We start from the raw sequence: 15,679 nt of genomic DNA, 5'->3' as shown, positions 1-15,679 counted from the left end.
ATGTGTTCATTCTATAAATGCAGGTAAAGCAAATAAATCTGTGCAACAATTTTGCTTAAGTTACCATTTGTGTTTCAATAATTTATGCCTTTCAGCATCTTGCCTGTACTTTTTAATTACTTCAATCCTTCCATCATTTGTGTAATTTAAAAAAAAGCCAATTATAGGAAAGGTTTGATTGCTTAATGACGTAGTAAAATGTGCAAATTGGTTAGCGATGGTGATTATTCTTTCAGGTAAATGTGGCTGTTGACTTATTTGTTTTTGTTCTCTTCAGTAAGAGCTTTCTGAGTTATGTAACTGTTCCCTTTGGCTTGTAATCAGGATTTCAGTAACTTTGGCCACCCTTAGATTCATTGGGGTGCTGACATATGGCTAATCTGTGTGACCACCTCTTGTTCCATGTTCCTGAATGTGATACGGATGGAGGACTTTGCTGTAGACATGGATGTTGAGATTGTAATATGAAAGAAAAAGCAACTAAGGTCCTGATTTCAGTCTCTGCAATGGCTTTGAGAATGATGAGTCACAGGCCATCAGTTCCGGGAGGTAATATTGTACTGTTCTGTGGGGTGGGCATGCAGAGGGTTTTTTTCCAACAGAGCTGTGGTGCTGAACACCTGTAAAAATTGGCCTTTTGGAAAAACAAAATGGCACCCATGTGGTCCTGAGTGAAAGAATAAAAAATAACTAGGGGCTGAGTTAGTTTGTTTATGTAGGATCTACAGTGTTCTGTTCTCCGGTATTATACAGAAAGCAATTCAAATGGAGGCTCCAGCCCTGCAATTATTCATTATTATTATTTAATTACTTATATTATTATGTATGCAGCTTCTAGCAGCCTGTGTCAGGGACCTGGATACCTCTGTGCTGTGTTGTGCAAACGCAGAACAAAAGAAAGTCCCTGCCTCGGAGAGCTTACCATCTAGATTTCCTGAAATATAAAGATGTGAGTAATCCCTGCACATTAATATTTGTAGGACTGTATCTACAACCTCTGTGGCCCGCTGAAGTCAGTGAGGTCTTATATGGTTGCAGGGTCTGTGCACTCATGGAGAACAACTGGTGGGACAAAGGCCTAATAAACAAACCTGTTTACCAGATCTTTGCCAGTCTTTAGTGAAGCCTCATTGAGGCAGAAAGCTAACTAAAATGCCACATTAGCTTTAACCTTTAATAGAAACCTAAAGGGCTTGCAGTAAGGGACATCAGTAATTGACTGAACCAAACACCTGAATTAACCCTGGGTCTCAGTCTGACTTTAGATTGGACTTCAAACCTCTCTAAAATTTACCAGATTCAGCCTACCAGAGCATCAGGGTTTCTGCTTTTGATCTAGATTTTAAATCGAGTTGCTCAGTGCAGAGTATTCAGATCTGGACATCTGGTTTTGGTTACTACAGTTTGGATCTTGAATTTTTGTTTAGAGTCATCTTTAGGGAGAAAGGTGCCACATACCAGGGGACCCGAGGAAAAAGGCAGAAAAAGCAAATGTCCTTTTTCACCCTTGGGTAAGTGTGTTATAAAGAATGGGGAAAAACAATGTGTAAGTACTCAAGAGAGTCCAAGTAAATGTAGAAGAACACTGTCAAATAATCCAGTAACTCTTAAATGGACAAAGAGCCAGCCTCCATACTGTATCTGTGCAACAAATAATTTGGAAATTACTGAGTGCTGTCACACTTGTGAATGATAGCCAATTCATTGCTACCTTCAGAGCAGCAGGCATCCAAAGCTGGTCCAGAATCTTTTTCTTTGGACACCATCCCAACTGGAAAAAAGATGTGTGTGTGGGGCGGGGGGGGAGTGGAGGTGGGAGGGGTCATCTGAATTATCTGCAGAGCATTAGATTTAATTTGGACTCTGCAGGTAGTTCTTTATCAGATTATATAGCTCAGTGCCCTCATATGAGGGGAAACAAAGCAGAGTCAAATACCATGGTGTTACTTACATTAAAAATTGCATGTTGCAAAAATTTGCAAAAATTGTATAAGAGTTCAGCTTTTACAAGAATGATCTCCATCACATACAAATGTTATGTTTTTAGGCAGCCAATTGTATTTGTTAATTGGCTGAAGGAAGCAACGTGTCCACAGGATATCTGAAGAGAGATTAATACATCTTTTTGTTCCCACCCATTTCTGGGGTGGTCCCACTGTGAGTTTGGCAGCCAGTCTTGGAATAAAATTGTATTTTTTAATTATATGGCAGATTCACAGGTCTAGATCACAGCAAGACAGCTGGGGGCGGAGGAAGGGCTGCCTTTTTCATCAACAAAAACAATATGCTGTAGAACTGGAAATGTTCAGTGTAAATTAGTTTTTACTCTTGATTTAATGGGGGAAAAGCTGGTTTCTGTCTGGCAGTGGGCAGAATTTGCTTGCTGAGCAGAAAAATAATATGTGAATATGAATTTTTCTTCTACAAAAACAAAGGCATATTTGCACAATATCACTCCACAGCCTGTATCTATCACTCCCTGTTCCTGCTGTGCACGTGTTTATGAAACCTAGGAACTACCTTCAGACTCACGAAGGCATTGTTTGTCATGTTTTGCTCACTTTATGGAATAGATTGATTGCTACCATAATAATGAATGCATATTAATAGATGAATGGAATATTATCAGAAATTGTTATTAGTATGTATACAGCAGCGGTACCAAGAAACTAAGCAAGGCTTGGGATTCAATTGTGCTAACAGCTGTGCAAACACAAAGAAAGAAGAGATGGTACCTTCCTTAAAAGTCTTGCAAAACAAATTACTTGGTACCAACCCCAAATGATAGAAAAAAAACCCACAAAAAGGCTGAATATGGGATCCACTTAATTTGGGTCCCCAGCAAAAAGGGGCACTTGCTGAACTCAGAGAGCATCTCCTCCTGGTTTTTTAATCTACTCTCCAGTAACTGAGATGAAGGTTCTGGTTTAATTAAGAAATTGTGTAAGCCTGGAACAGAATGCACTTGCTGCTACAGGCATGTTACTAATCTTTTAAGCATCAGTTGCTTTAGCTTTGCTTCCTTTTTTACTCATACTGTATATCTACTTGACACAATGTACTGCTACACAGAGATATTTAAGCTAACCTGGGCACTGGAAACAGGACAGCTGAATTAGTATTGTGCTCCACCTGGGATAATTAGCCCAGCTGGCAAGATATTTCTCTCATGCAGCATTTGCAGCTTTCTCAAAGCCTTTTCTTGCTACTCGTGCTCTGGATGTTGAGCCCTAACCCAAGCAATAACTGCAACAAAACGAACATTTTGTAGTGTTAGTTCATCCCACCACAACGGATGATTAACCAGAGGAAAAGTAAGTGGAATATTACAGAACTGGGACTAAACCTTTAATTAAAAAAAAATTAATATCTTTATTTAAATCATAGCATTTTTGTCTTTGAGCTTTTTCATTTTTAGAAAAAGGCCCATAAAAGCCAAGTCTTAATTCTGCAAAAGTGTGCCCACTGGATTTTGCTTTTGAAAAATCAAGGCTGAACTTGGGAACAATTTGAATTCATGTTTTGTTTAAATGATCATATCTCAGAGAATGGCATAAAGGCTATGCTTCTGGCTTATTTACTCAAATTTATGAATGGTCTTGCTGTATTTTCCCAATAAGAAACTATATATGGTGCAACAATTTAAGTATTAAGTGGGAAACTGAAGAAAAAGTTAAAATATCAAAAATATTATTAATCTGAATGCCTCAGGAGATCTGTTTTTAATTGCTCACATCTGTTGTCCCTCTGCACACGTTTTGTTTCCACTCTCCATCTCGGATCCAAGATCACTACAGGAATTATTTCATGTCCATCCTTTTAATAGAATACATGGGCATAGAAGTTATATTTCTGTTTATCTTCAGCAGAACTGTATCTAGAAGAATGCATAATAAACTGGTGTAGATTATCACTGTGTGTATCATTGACTTCTGCTGGATAGGACAAGAGCAACCCCTGTCCTGATAATGAAGATTCTCTTTTAGAGTAAGGCAAGACCTTTGCTTTTCAAGACAAAGAAGGAGCAGTTCCAGCTATAATCTGGCGGCATTGCATTGATAATGGCCGTAAGTGTAGACCACTTGCTGACTATAAAGGAAAGAGATGTGCATTTGTAGGGCAATTTTCCTGCTTCACTAGAATCATTTCACTACTACAAAGGCTTCAAAGAGAGCCTATCAAAATTCAGACTTTACCCTCTATCTACAGCTTGAACTTGTTTATTAAAATTGAGTCAGAGCCAGAAGAATTAAATGGAGGGGTTTGCTTCTTGATGTCTGTCTCATACTTTTCCCCTTTTGCCTTGAGATTTCTATGGGATGCTTATGGAAAAGTCTCTTAAGACTTAATAAGAATGTAAGGCTGGATTCAATAAAGGATTTATGCACCTTCAAATTAGTACTGCAACACCAACATATTAGATTCCTGAATCCTTGAGAAATCCAAATCCCAAAGTTAGGTATTTGGGCTTATTATACAGTTTGTGGGGTGAGTCACATGCCTAACATCATACACTGAGCAAGTAGTTGCCTAGAGCTTGCCAATAGGAAACAGTAGAGCAAGGGTGTTTCTCCTCTCTCCGAGGGCCTTAGCACCTGTGTCAGGACTGAGGGCAGGTGCCTTTGTCCACTTGGGAATCACAGCCCCAAATCTTCCCCTGATGGCTCCAACTATTCTATGAAACATGGGGTGGGGGTGGAGCTATCTGCCTTTTGGGTAATTTTCTTGTGGTTAGAATACCTATCCAGGAAGGGGGAGATCTTGATTCACTGCCCTCTTCAGCTTGGAGATAATCTAACACACTTTTCCTACTTCCCAGAAAGATACTCTAGCCACCAGAAATTGGGCTGGACTTGATGGGGACATTCCCTATCCCTTCTGTTGAAGCTGGGCCACTGTGTAGAAAAAAATGCAAAATTAATGGGACCAGAATGAGAGCTAACAAGTGAGAACATGACTGGGTAACCTACTTGTTAGGACAGTCTGGTTGGAGGAGGAGTTCTAGCATCTGGTCGCTGCTTTCCAGTATTATCTTTGGATTTTCCCCCACACAATGTCTGTTTAATATAAATCATATAGAGGATCCTGGGAGCAAGGACCAGGATGTCACAATACTTTACAATCCCTCTGCCTCATTTTTGCTACTTTCTTACTGTCTCATGGTAGAGAGGAGTGTTAATCATTGTTACTCAGCTTTGCCACATACAAAACATTTGTAGTGTTTTTCCAAACCCACAACACATCCCATATGATTTATTTATTTTTTGGGGGGGGATATTTTCCTAGCTTGTAAAACTAAAACTAAGTGTCTTTAGTTTTCTTGCCAAATGAGTTTAGATGTTCTGGTAGTGTTTGAGTGATGCCGTAGCCATGATGGTCCAGGAGTTGTGAATAAAAACTCTTTTCATTTGAAAGTCTGTTTAACTTTATCCCAACTATACAGTTGCTTCAATAAAATATATCACCCCCCACAACAACAAATTGCTTTTTAGAAGTTCTTTCTTCCAAAAGATTAATCTGATTAACCAGAAGGTGGCGCCATAGGCTTCCATGTCAGGAGTGTCCCACTTCCATACAGTGCATTATATCTCAGTAAAGAGATTGTCTCTTGGACGAGCCCACTCTCAGTCATGAATGTATGAACCTCCCATCTCTTTTGCAGTTATATAAATTGCCATAGAGATTATATATAGTAGTCTTCTACACAGAGAATCAATTTTAGTAGAGTATTTCTGTCTATTTATCTATCTCCTTTAATAAAACTAGTATCTAGAAACAAGAAAGCACGGACACCATGCAGCCAGTTTTTTGTAGGCCAACAGCAAGAATCCACTTGATCGCCATTCTTTAACCATCGCTCGGCCATGGTTTCTCTTGTGAGGGCTGGGCTTCGAGCGCGTTCCTTTGTGTTCTATCAGTCAAGCCCAACAGAAATGATTTCCCCATCTTGGGATTAAAACTTGGTGTTGCATATTCAGTTCAGTAATCAGTTGATAGATCTCTGAGGGTGTAATCTACAAGCTGTTTGGGTCATCTGATTTCCTCCCTTGATTTCAAGGGAGTTGCGGTCAGGTTCTTGCTGAATCCAACAAGACAGGTGAGCTAGGAAGTAATAATTGCCAGCTGTTTTCTCCATGTGAACTACAACAAAAAATTAAGAGCAAGCATTTAATTCTGCACCTCATTTATGCCAATGTCTGAGAGAACTTTTTTTTAAGGGAACAATATTATTTTATTTATCTAATGTTACCAAAAAATTTGAGAGGTATTGTATCTGCCCAGAAGAATTTTATGTGGCATAATCCTTTATCCGGTCCCACCAAAGTCAGGTTGCCTACATGGAGCAGATTGCAAGACTGGTGCCTACATGACAAAGTAAAAATTCTGGATGAAGATGCGATGTAACAAAAAAGCAAGTGACTAAATTTAGAATGGTCCTTATTTGTTTCACTATTTCTTTTAGTAAGAGAAGTGGACATGCTCATGTAGCATATGAATAATTGGTGGAAAAATTATTTTAAGAAACAGGGACAAACACTAACTCTGGACTCATAATAGTCAAAATCTTGGAAATCATGTCCAGGATGCCTATTGTATGTGTATCACATGGGCATTTGGGCATACACACGGGCATTTGTATCTGCAGCCTAAAATTCCATGGCAATACATATTAAGACTAATTTTCACTCTGGGATGACTTTGTTTCATGGCACATTTACTCATCCCACCTCCTGCTGTGGCATATCAAAACTACTCTGTCATTGCCAAGAGCTTATCTAAGTCTCTGAGCACAGCCTGGGGACAATGACTAGGCTACTGTATCATTTTACAAAGCTGTTGTCCTTAACTTTCTCATAAATAATTAATCTTACTAGTTTCAGAGGTAGTTTTCAGGCCAAGCAGCTGTCTATGAATAGTCCTGAATTACCTGTGGTAGAAAAATATCGGACATGAAGAGTGGATAAGCAGGGCCTTCAATATGATACTTCAGAGTGCTTTATCTTCTCTCCACAGAGAGAGAAAATATGGATTTGAACCCACAAATAGCAGTTGTACATAGGGATGCATGATTAAATTCTTTCAGCTTTACCAAATTCCAGTCAGCTTCAGTTGCACTACCGTTTCCATTTCACTAACTGAGATATTGTTGTATAGGGACGTTGTGCTCTATTGAGCAGTGGTTATTTTTCAGCAGTGGGTGAAGTTGTCCCTGCTTGGAGCCCTTACCAACAACACCGGCATGTCTAATAGTTAATTTGTGAATTCTTATAAACTATTTTGAGAGTTTTCAAAGAAAGACATTTTGGAAGTGCAGAAGTGTCTTGCTGGTTTGAAATATGCATTAATTAGAGCAGATGTACCTCTAATGTTTGACAAGATTTCATGAGAATTCAGGACATGATCCCTGTCTTGATGTGGAAGAAACCATTCCTAATAGAGGGAGGGGGAATCTCTTACACTTGCATTGAATTCCATTGCTTTTGGAGGTACATGCCAAGAAAGTGGAGGGCTGGAGTGGAGAGCTCACTGATTATGGAAAACCACTTAACTACTGACAGCAGAATAGGAAATTATTTAGCAACAATTACCTTACAACATGGTCCACAAAGCAGGGGCTTGTCTTCTGCAAGGACTTTTTCATTTTAGTTTTAATAGACTTTGTGACTGCCTTTTGCAGTTATGACAGGGAGAGGCATTGAATGTAGCAGGTGCTGTGGGAACATCACAGAATCTCTTCTTTTAGCCTGTGCTGTGACATCACTGTTAGTCTAGTCTAGCTGAGGTTCATTTAGGCACAGGCTGTCTATCATGCACAACCCTGTGATGTTCTGAGACAACTGAACATGCATTTGTCTGAAATGGAATGTGAACTTAAGTCTTCTATTACCAGAGGTCTGGGGCCTGAATTCTTCACAGCCCTAGGTCAGTTGAGTTGCAGTTTGTTGCCTTGACAGTGAAATGGGATTTAGTGCACTCATCTGCTAGGGCCTTTGTACACACCACGTTATTTGCCCTTTCTTGTGCTGCAACTACATGACTGTTTGCATGAGCAGGATTTCTGGATGTTTTAGAAGTCTTTCTGGTACATTAAAGTAAAACTCCTAGGATGTAGTTTTGTTTGGCTCATCAGGAATTAAAATGTTGCATCCATGGATTTGTTGCATGCAAACACAAAGAGGCACTCAAAGTTGTGTAATGAGCCTCTTTTTCCACCAGATGGCTGCAACTTTTTGTAGTTCGCCCCTTCGAATTGCTTTCACTTTTGAATTGCTTCCATATTTTTTAATTTCTTGTGTGGTTTGCTGTCTTCCCTGCTTCCACAGCTATGTGGCAGGGCATGGGAAGGGGTCTGTGGGCCAGTGGGCAGCACCGGACTGTCCCACTCTCTTGTGGTGCTGGCCGGAGACCAGGCTTAATTCTTTTGAAAACCTAGTGCGTGCAACACTGACGCGATGCTCCAAAATAAACAAGTTAAATTTTATAAACCTATTTAATTTAATAAGGATTAAAACCCATGGTGTGTACAGGAGCCCCTACATGCTATGCTGTCTGCTTTGCTGTTGCTGCTGTGAGTACTCAGCCTGTCATGCTGATGTTCCTGAGTCACTCTGTTCTGTATAACAGCTGCTTTGTATTCTTTGTGGCAATGGAACAACTGCATCAGTTGTGTCCCTGCTTGCTACTAGCTTGTTGTTCTGAAATTGGGCAGGCTGTGATTGGCACAAGTAATACTGAGAACAAGAGAATTCCCATAGGTCCTTTTTTTTAAATCTGAAGTGTTTGCTTCTGGTGACTCTCTGGTTTTACATGTCCTCCTACATCCCCGTCTCCATCTCACTGGACACCCTGCTGTCTCAGGTGTATCTTGAGGCCGGGTAGTTAGATTCCTGCCAGTGTTCTAGACTCTGGGTAAGAGCCTTGGCGATTTATAAAGATTGTGAGATTCACAGAATTAACACCAATTAGTAAAAGAGCTGATATGAGTTTCTGTAGCCAGAACTTCAACTGGTATAAATATGTACAGCTCCATTTACTTCAGTGAAGCTCTGCTAATTTGTGATCTGGCCTCCTGCTTCTTCAGGGTTGCCTACTGTCCCCAAGCTCAAAGTCTCAAAGTGTGCTTTGGGAAACAGTAGCAGTAGTGCTGGTTAGCTCAGAGGTTAGCTCCTTAGGTTAACCAAGTACTTCAGCTTGGGTATTATGATCAATAAGCCTTAATTTCCTGCACAACTGGTATATAAGATTTGCAAAAGCAGTGGAAGCACAAGCAAAGCATTAGTTTGTGACATACATTGTTTAGCAACACCCATGATAGATGTCTGATTTTTGGACTAGAAAGCCCAATCAGTAGCAGAGGCAAATGAATGGCTAACAAGTTTTTCATTTATATATAAATGTTCATACCCACAAGGGACACTGAACACTAAAAGCTGACCTGACTTATTTTTAGATTTGTAACCATTTTCTGCAATGAGAATGGAGAGTGGGAAATGAGAGAATTTTGCAGTGTTCTCCTACTTCTCTTTATCCTGATCACCTCTATTCAGTTGCCAGGATGGCATTTTATTTAAAAAAACCCAACATGGCAAAATATCTATTGTCAGAAGACTTATCAAGTTTCTTTTTAGGGTACCAGATGCCTCTGACATTCAGTGTCAAAGGGCTATAAAATCTATTATCATCAAGTCACCTGTTCATTACAGGCCCCAGCTGGGAGTAACTGAAAGCCATTACTATTTGCAACCTGGAGTTAGTGGCTATAGAATAGGTTGATCATTTCAATCCATTTTTAGTGCTCATATGCTTACAGTCAACCAGCCACCATCACAGGGGGCATCCCTACTGGCAAGTGCGGTGGGAGGCCTAATAGGATTGGAGACAGAACTGTCTATTCCTATCAGCGCTGCTCCTGATTTGGGCTGAAGCAGGTTAACTAGGGAGCATACAGAGGCTCAACTGCTGATGTCAGTTCTGTGTTTAAATAGAAGGCTTCTCTCTCTCTTAGAAGCACTTACCAGTATGTGCCTACCCCTTGGTTCAGGTGGCTACACTACATTTGTGTCCTGTGCAGTATGTACAGAGTGCAGTATGTACAAGGTGGCTGTGAAGTGGTTTACTGCATCATGGTACTATGACAGCCTTGACAGGGCCAGTTAGTCCCCTCTCATTATGACTGTTTGCTTTAATGGAAGTGATGATATTTTTAAATGGATAAAAAATTAAAGATCAGTCCTATGATGTGTGTACCCTTATGTCAAAAGCCAAACAAATATGTTCTCAAATTTGTGGCAGTAAAATGAACTGCCCCTTGCCAGTTGCTTTTGTAAAACCCAATATAACAATTGAGCACTGTATTATGTCTCAGAGAGATTATTTCTGGAAAGCAGGGATTAGAATGCTAGAGTTACACAACAAGGCAACATCAGCTGAGCAGACTCTATTATGTGCTCTGTACATTGAATAGCCAACAGCAGTTGGATATTGTTTCACAGTAGTCAGGAACTGCACTTTTAAAATCAATAACTACAACCACTTTTTATTATTTCTGCAAGTGCAAGAATAGAATCTGATGTGATACTAGCCTGGGTAAACATTCAGAAAATGTGCAGGTTGAGCCATAGCAGACCAAGGTCTATGCCATTTAATCAGTGACTTGCCTGTTAACTGTTATGCTGTGATGCAGTTCATGGCCTCAACTTCCAGCATTTTGCATAAGCCTGACAGCTTTGAAAGTACATTTGGACTTTGGCAGTGGGTGAATGAAATGCAGTTGGATTTTGGCGTAACTGAATCTCTCCTGCCTTATGCAGAAAGCAGTCGTCTTCTATACGCTCAGTGAGCAGCACGCTCATTATGGAAACAAGAAACCTGGCTTTTAATTCTGCAGAGATTTCCTAGGATTGAGCTATCAGGTAGAAGGCAACCCTAATTTAGAACAGTGACATCAGCCATTGCAGTTTGTTGGCTGGGTATCAGCAGCAGCAAAGGACACAGATCGTCACCGTCCCTCTCACTCATGGACGTCAGCATTCTTTACTAGGCCTTTTCATTCAGTTAGTGTATATTATCAAGACACCTTGTGGACAGCAAACTATGGATCTCAACTTGGTTCTTCCCTTGCCTGTGCAGCTCCTATTTCACTTAATATGCATTATTGTAGGAAAATTGTTTTTATGCATTTCCTACCTCCATGTTTTAATTTTTTCATGTTACTTAATTGTAAGACAGCTCGTCCATTAAGAATTTTAAAGGGTTGAGTTGGAGGAGGAGGTGGTGACAGAATGGTTAAGCTTGTCTTACTATGGCTCCAGAGGTGAGAGTCTGAGGCTTGGAGTCATGCCAAAGGTTACCCCCAGTAAACCCAGCTGTAAATGGGTACAGGTGTAGACATAGGCGGAAGGAGAAAAAATTATTTGCGGGAGGGCATGGGGGCGTGTGCCCCTGGATCTTTGCAGGGGAAAGCGGGCTGCTGCTGCAGGCTGGGGCCAGGGCTGTACCAGGCTCTTCCCACCAGGGGGTGGGGGTTGGGCTGCACTGTGCTCGGGGCAGGCAGCAGCACTGGGACGGAAGTTTGGGGGGGCTACAGTGAATTTTGGGGTGGCTGCAGCCCCCCCATAACTCCCATCCCAGAGCCACTGCCACCTGCCCCAAACACAGCCCAGCCCAGCCCAGCCCCCACCAGGAAGAACCCAGTGCAGCCCCGGCCCCACCCCAGAGTGGCAGCCCACCTCCCCATGCAGATCTAGGGACATGCGCCCACCATGCCCTCCTAGGTGTGTGTAACAGCAGGAGCTGTGGATCTGTCCCATGCCCCACCCCGCCCCACCCTGCCTGCCCCAGCCCCAGTCCCAGTCCCAGTCCCAGCCCCAGCCCCAGTCGTACTTCCACTCCCTCCCTCACTGCTGCATTCATGTCCCTCCCCACCTCTGCTGCAGCTGCTGGAATCCCACAGCTGGTTAGTGCCCTGTTAGCGCCCCCGCTTCAGCTGCCTATGGGTGTAGATCCAAGTGCAGAGTGTCATGTTGCAGTTGTACTGCACTGATTCCTGCTCAGCCCAAACTTTAAAACCAAATGCTTAGGAGAGGCAGTGGCATTTCTATCCAGGCAGCACTGAAGGAGTCAATTGACTTCATGACTCAAATTTATCTGGTTCCTGCTAATCTCTCTTCTTCCATGTTAACAACTCTTTCCTTTTTAATGGTCTTGATGTTCATCTGCTCAAATTATCTTTTCTTCTGCATTTTAGCTGTCTGTTAGCCATTCCTGGTAATGTCTCTTTTCTATTTCAGAGCCCCCTAGACTGGTTTTAGCTCTAGCTAGAAACTTTAACTTAGGTGTGGTAATATTAACTCAGGTATAGAAATGACTTCCAATGAAGTCTTGGAGGCACTGTCAAGGTACTCAAAAATTAGATTTTGTTTCATGAATCTAAATAAGTGATGTGCATTTAACTATAATGACTATAGGACTAATGGCATAATGTCTTTTTACTATTTTTTTGCCTAATTTGTGTTTTTTAATATAATATATGATCTACTAAATTAGCGCAGATTTGCACAATTCAATAGTTATATTTGTTTTTGATTTGGTCTTAAATTGAGTAACAAAGCACCAGGCCCCTAGAATATTAGTAAAGTTTCTGGTTTCTTTTTAATTGAAGAAAAATGTGCCACACCATCTGTACTCCCTTTTCAAAATCCTAGATCTGTCCATGAATAGTTACTTGGTCATTTGGGCAGGGAATCAAAGATGGCTTAGATGTGGTGCTGGCCACAGCCCTCTCTTTAATGTTGGCTATAGAAACTGGCCTGTATTAACTATGCTAACCCAAGGACAGCTAGACCGGGGAAAACACATCTGAGTTAAAGTCTACTTTGACCATTATTAAGTAAAGGACACCCCCCCCCCAACACTTGCTTTCCCCAAGTGAGTGTTTTCCCTTCAGTGCATGATAATATTTTTTAATTTTCTTAAGCTGTTTCCTTCCAAATGAATGCATTTCATCCACCTATTCCACTATATTTCTTAAGACACACAAGCCAGCACACTATTTCTTTAGCGTTCTTGTTTATGCAGTCATATCACAGATCAAATCAGCATGGTTTTGTGACTATGGTCTGTTTAGCTAACTTGTACTCTCACTAATGTCAAAATAAACACAACTCAGGGTTAAATTCTGTCCTTGGAAGTGTGTGGTGTACTCATTCTCTCTCAAGGCTTGCTTTGTTTTTAGCAGATCCTGCTGAAATAGTAATAGAGTTGTGAAATACTGAGGCATGGAGAGGGCAAATAATTTGTAGTCATTTAAATACTGTCAGAGATGTGCATAGTACTTTAAGGGCAAAGATAGGATCCTACCCCGTGAAGCATGTAGTTAAAGTCAGACAAAGGACAGCAGATGCTCAGAGACCAGAAGAAGGGAAGAGGGAGGCATGAATGGATAAAGGTTAAAGCTTAAGACAATTAAAATGCTTTTGGTGCATTACTCAAGGACATGGTGAACTGGAAATAGAGCACAAGAACCCAGATGCCTCCTAGTCACCTACCTTAATCTCTAAATGATGCATGCGTGTGCGCTTACGCTCTCTCCCTTCTCTCCTCCCCACCCCCATCACCAAAGAGGTTTCATTGCTTAATGCTGAATTAGATTATTAGAACCAGAAACTGTGTCCTGACTTGTTTTTGTGAGGTGTCTGCCATATAAAATAATTACCAAGTAAATTGACAATTCAACTAGATAATCCTCTCCTGGCACAGAGAAATTGTTAACAGCCTTATTCTGGGTGTGGAAAGGGGTGGATCTCCTTTTTGGAAGATATCAGAATGTTACTCTGACCTGGGAAGTCTGGCTGGGAGTCGAAGGTTTGTGCAGTCAAATTAAAAGGCTAAAGAATGGATTCAATGGATCCATTTAGCCCCTTAGGTGCTTAAATGTTAGATGCTGCAACACTTAACTTTTATGTGCCTGCACCTTAGAATGGGGTCTATGTTGAAGACTCGTGTCTGCTTGTGTTGTGGTGAGACCATTGCTGTTGATCTTGACTCTTCAGAAACACACACATTAGACTCTGAGGGTCTGTCTACACTGAAGTCTTAATCCACATTCTTAACCATGCTACAGCCCAAAGTCTTTGGCCACCTACAGGCAAAACCCTTGGGCTTTGAACTATGGTCCACTTTCATGTCTGAGGTTATGGTTTGGTGAATTTTGAAGGACATAGCCAAAGTCTACATACCTGTGCTCATGTTTTGGTAGTTCTCCAGTGTCCTGGGTGTGGCATAAAGTAGTCCTGGAAATGTAGTGTTCAGGAAGTGTAGCATACCAAGAGACTGTCAAAGTAGGACCAGAAAGACATTCCTGATGTGGCAGAGCAGTAAGAATATATAGCGAGTTTGGGCTCCAGGGGCAGCTGTGATGCCTACTGGGGGTCATGCAAACCTTGCCCTGCTCCTGCCCTGCTCCTGCCACACCTTGATATATTTAATTGATCAAAACGGAGGCTGCTTAATAGATCCTAGAGCAGTCTGCCCTTTCCCGGACAGTCAGCAGATCCTTCCCAGACTGCAGGTTTCAAGCCTGGCTTAACGCTAAGTGGGCTCTTTCAGCCTATCTGTGCTCCCCAGGGCACCTGTAGCCTTAAGGGCCATTCATGACCTCCAACTTCCCCTACAGCCATGCCCATACCCATGCCTCACAGGTGTTATGGTACATTCTTTCCCTTATTAGGGCCTTGGGCTTCCCAACCTCTGCCCCTTTTCTCTAGCTAGGCCTTCTAGCCCAGGCTCACTGTGCTGGACCTGGCTTCTAGGCAGCAGCTCTTGTCTCAGTTACTTCAGTTCTGGACCCTGTCTCACCCCTGCTTTGGGCACTGGGCTGTCTAGCTCCATCTCTGCCCTGTTTAGAGCACTGGTGGGACCTCCTCTCATCCCTAAAAGTCTGAACTGTAACAAAGAAATAAGCATGCTGGCTATAACACAAACTAAACTCATGCTAGGTCCAAAGATCAACAGTAGTTTACTGTCAGAGCACCCATATTTCCCTTTGCCTTGGGTAACCCCCCCTTGATAGCAAGTCTTCAGTGCCTTACTTGCATCCTTAGGGGATTCCAGCAGTCCACAGAGCCCCTTCTTGCAGTTTGCACCCAGGAACTCTTCACTCTGCAGCTTGCTGGTCACCGGTGTGCCCCTTCACTCTAATGAGCAGCTCTTTGCCTAGGCAGCACTTTTTTTTTCTGTCTTCTTTCTCGTGGCTGGCCACTGCTCAGCTCTCTGTACTCTTACCTGCTGCCATTTCTCTCTTTAAAGTAACAGGGGCCTAAGGCTCCCTGTTACAGAAGGGTAGTCACCAGACCCTAGGAAGGGCAACAGTAACGTTATTACCTCTTTACTATAAAGGGTTCTTGATGTAAACCCTTAATAGAATAAAGGGAGTTGCTTGCCTGCCACAAGCCTGATCAAGATACTATGCTGGGCCTGTGCCTTCCACCTTTCTGCCTATGCACTTTTTACTTTCCTTTCATGCATCAGAAATTCCTGTTTCATTTATCCCTGGCATATATACACCCAACCAACACATAGCCTTAGATGATGGAGAAAGTGACTATGACTCAGTGTTCCCAGCTCCCTGAATGCAATGCCTATGGGTTTTCTGAATGGGGATAGTCTGATTTTTAGATGC

Source organism: Alligator mississippiensis, chromosome 2 (assembly GCF_030867095.1).
Source record: "Alligator mississippiensis isolate rAllMis1 chromosome 2, rAllMis1, whole genome shotgun sequence".
NCBI lineage: Eukaryota > Metazoa > Chordata > Crocodylia > Alligatoridae > Alligator > Alligator mississippiensis.
Note: the sequence above shows the minus strand (reverse complement) of the source record.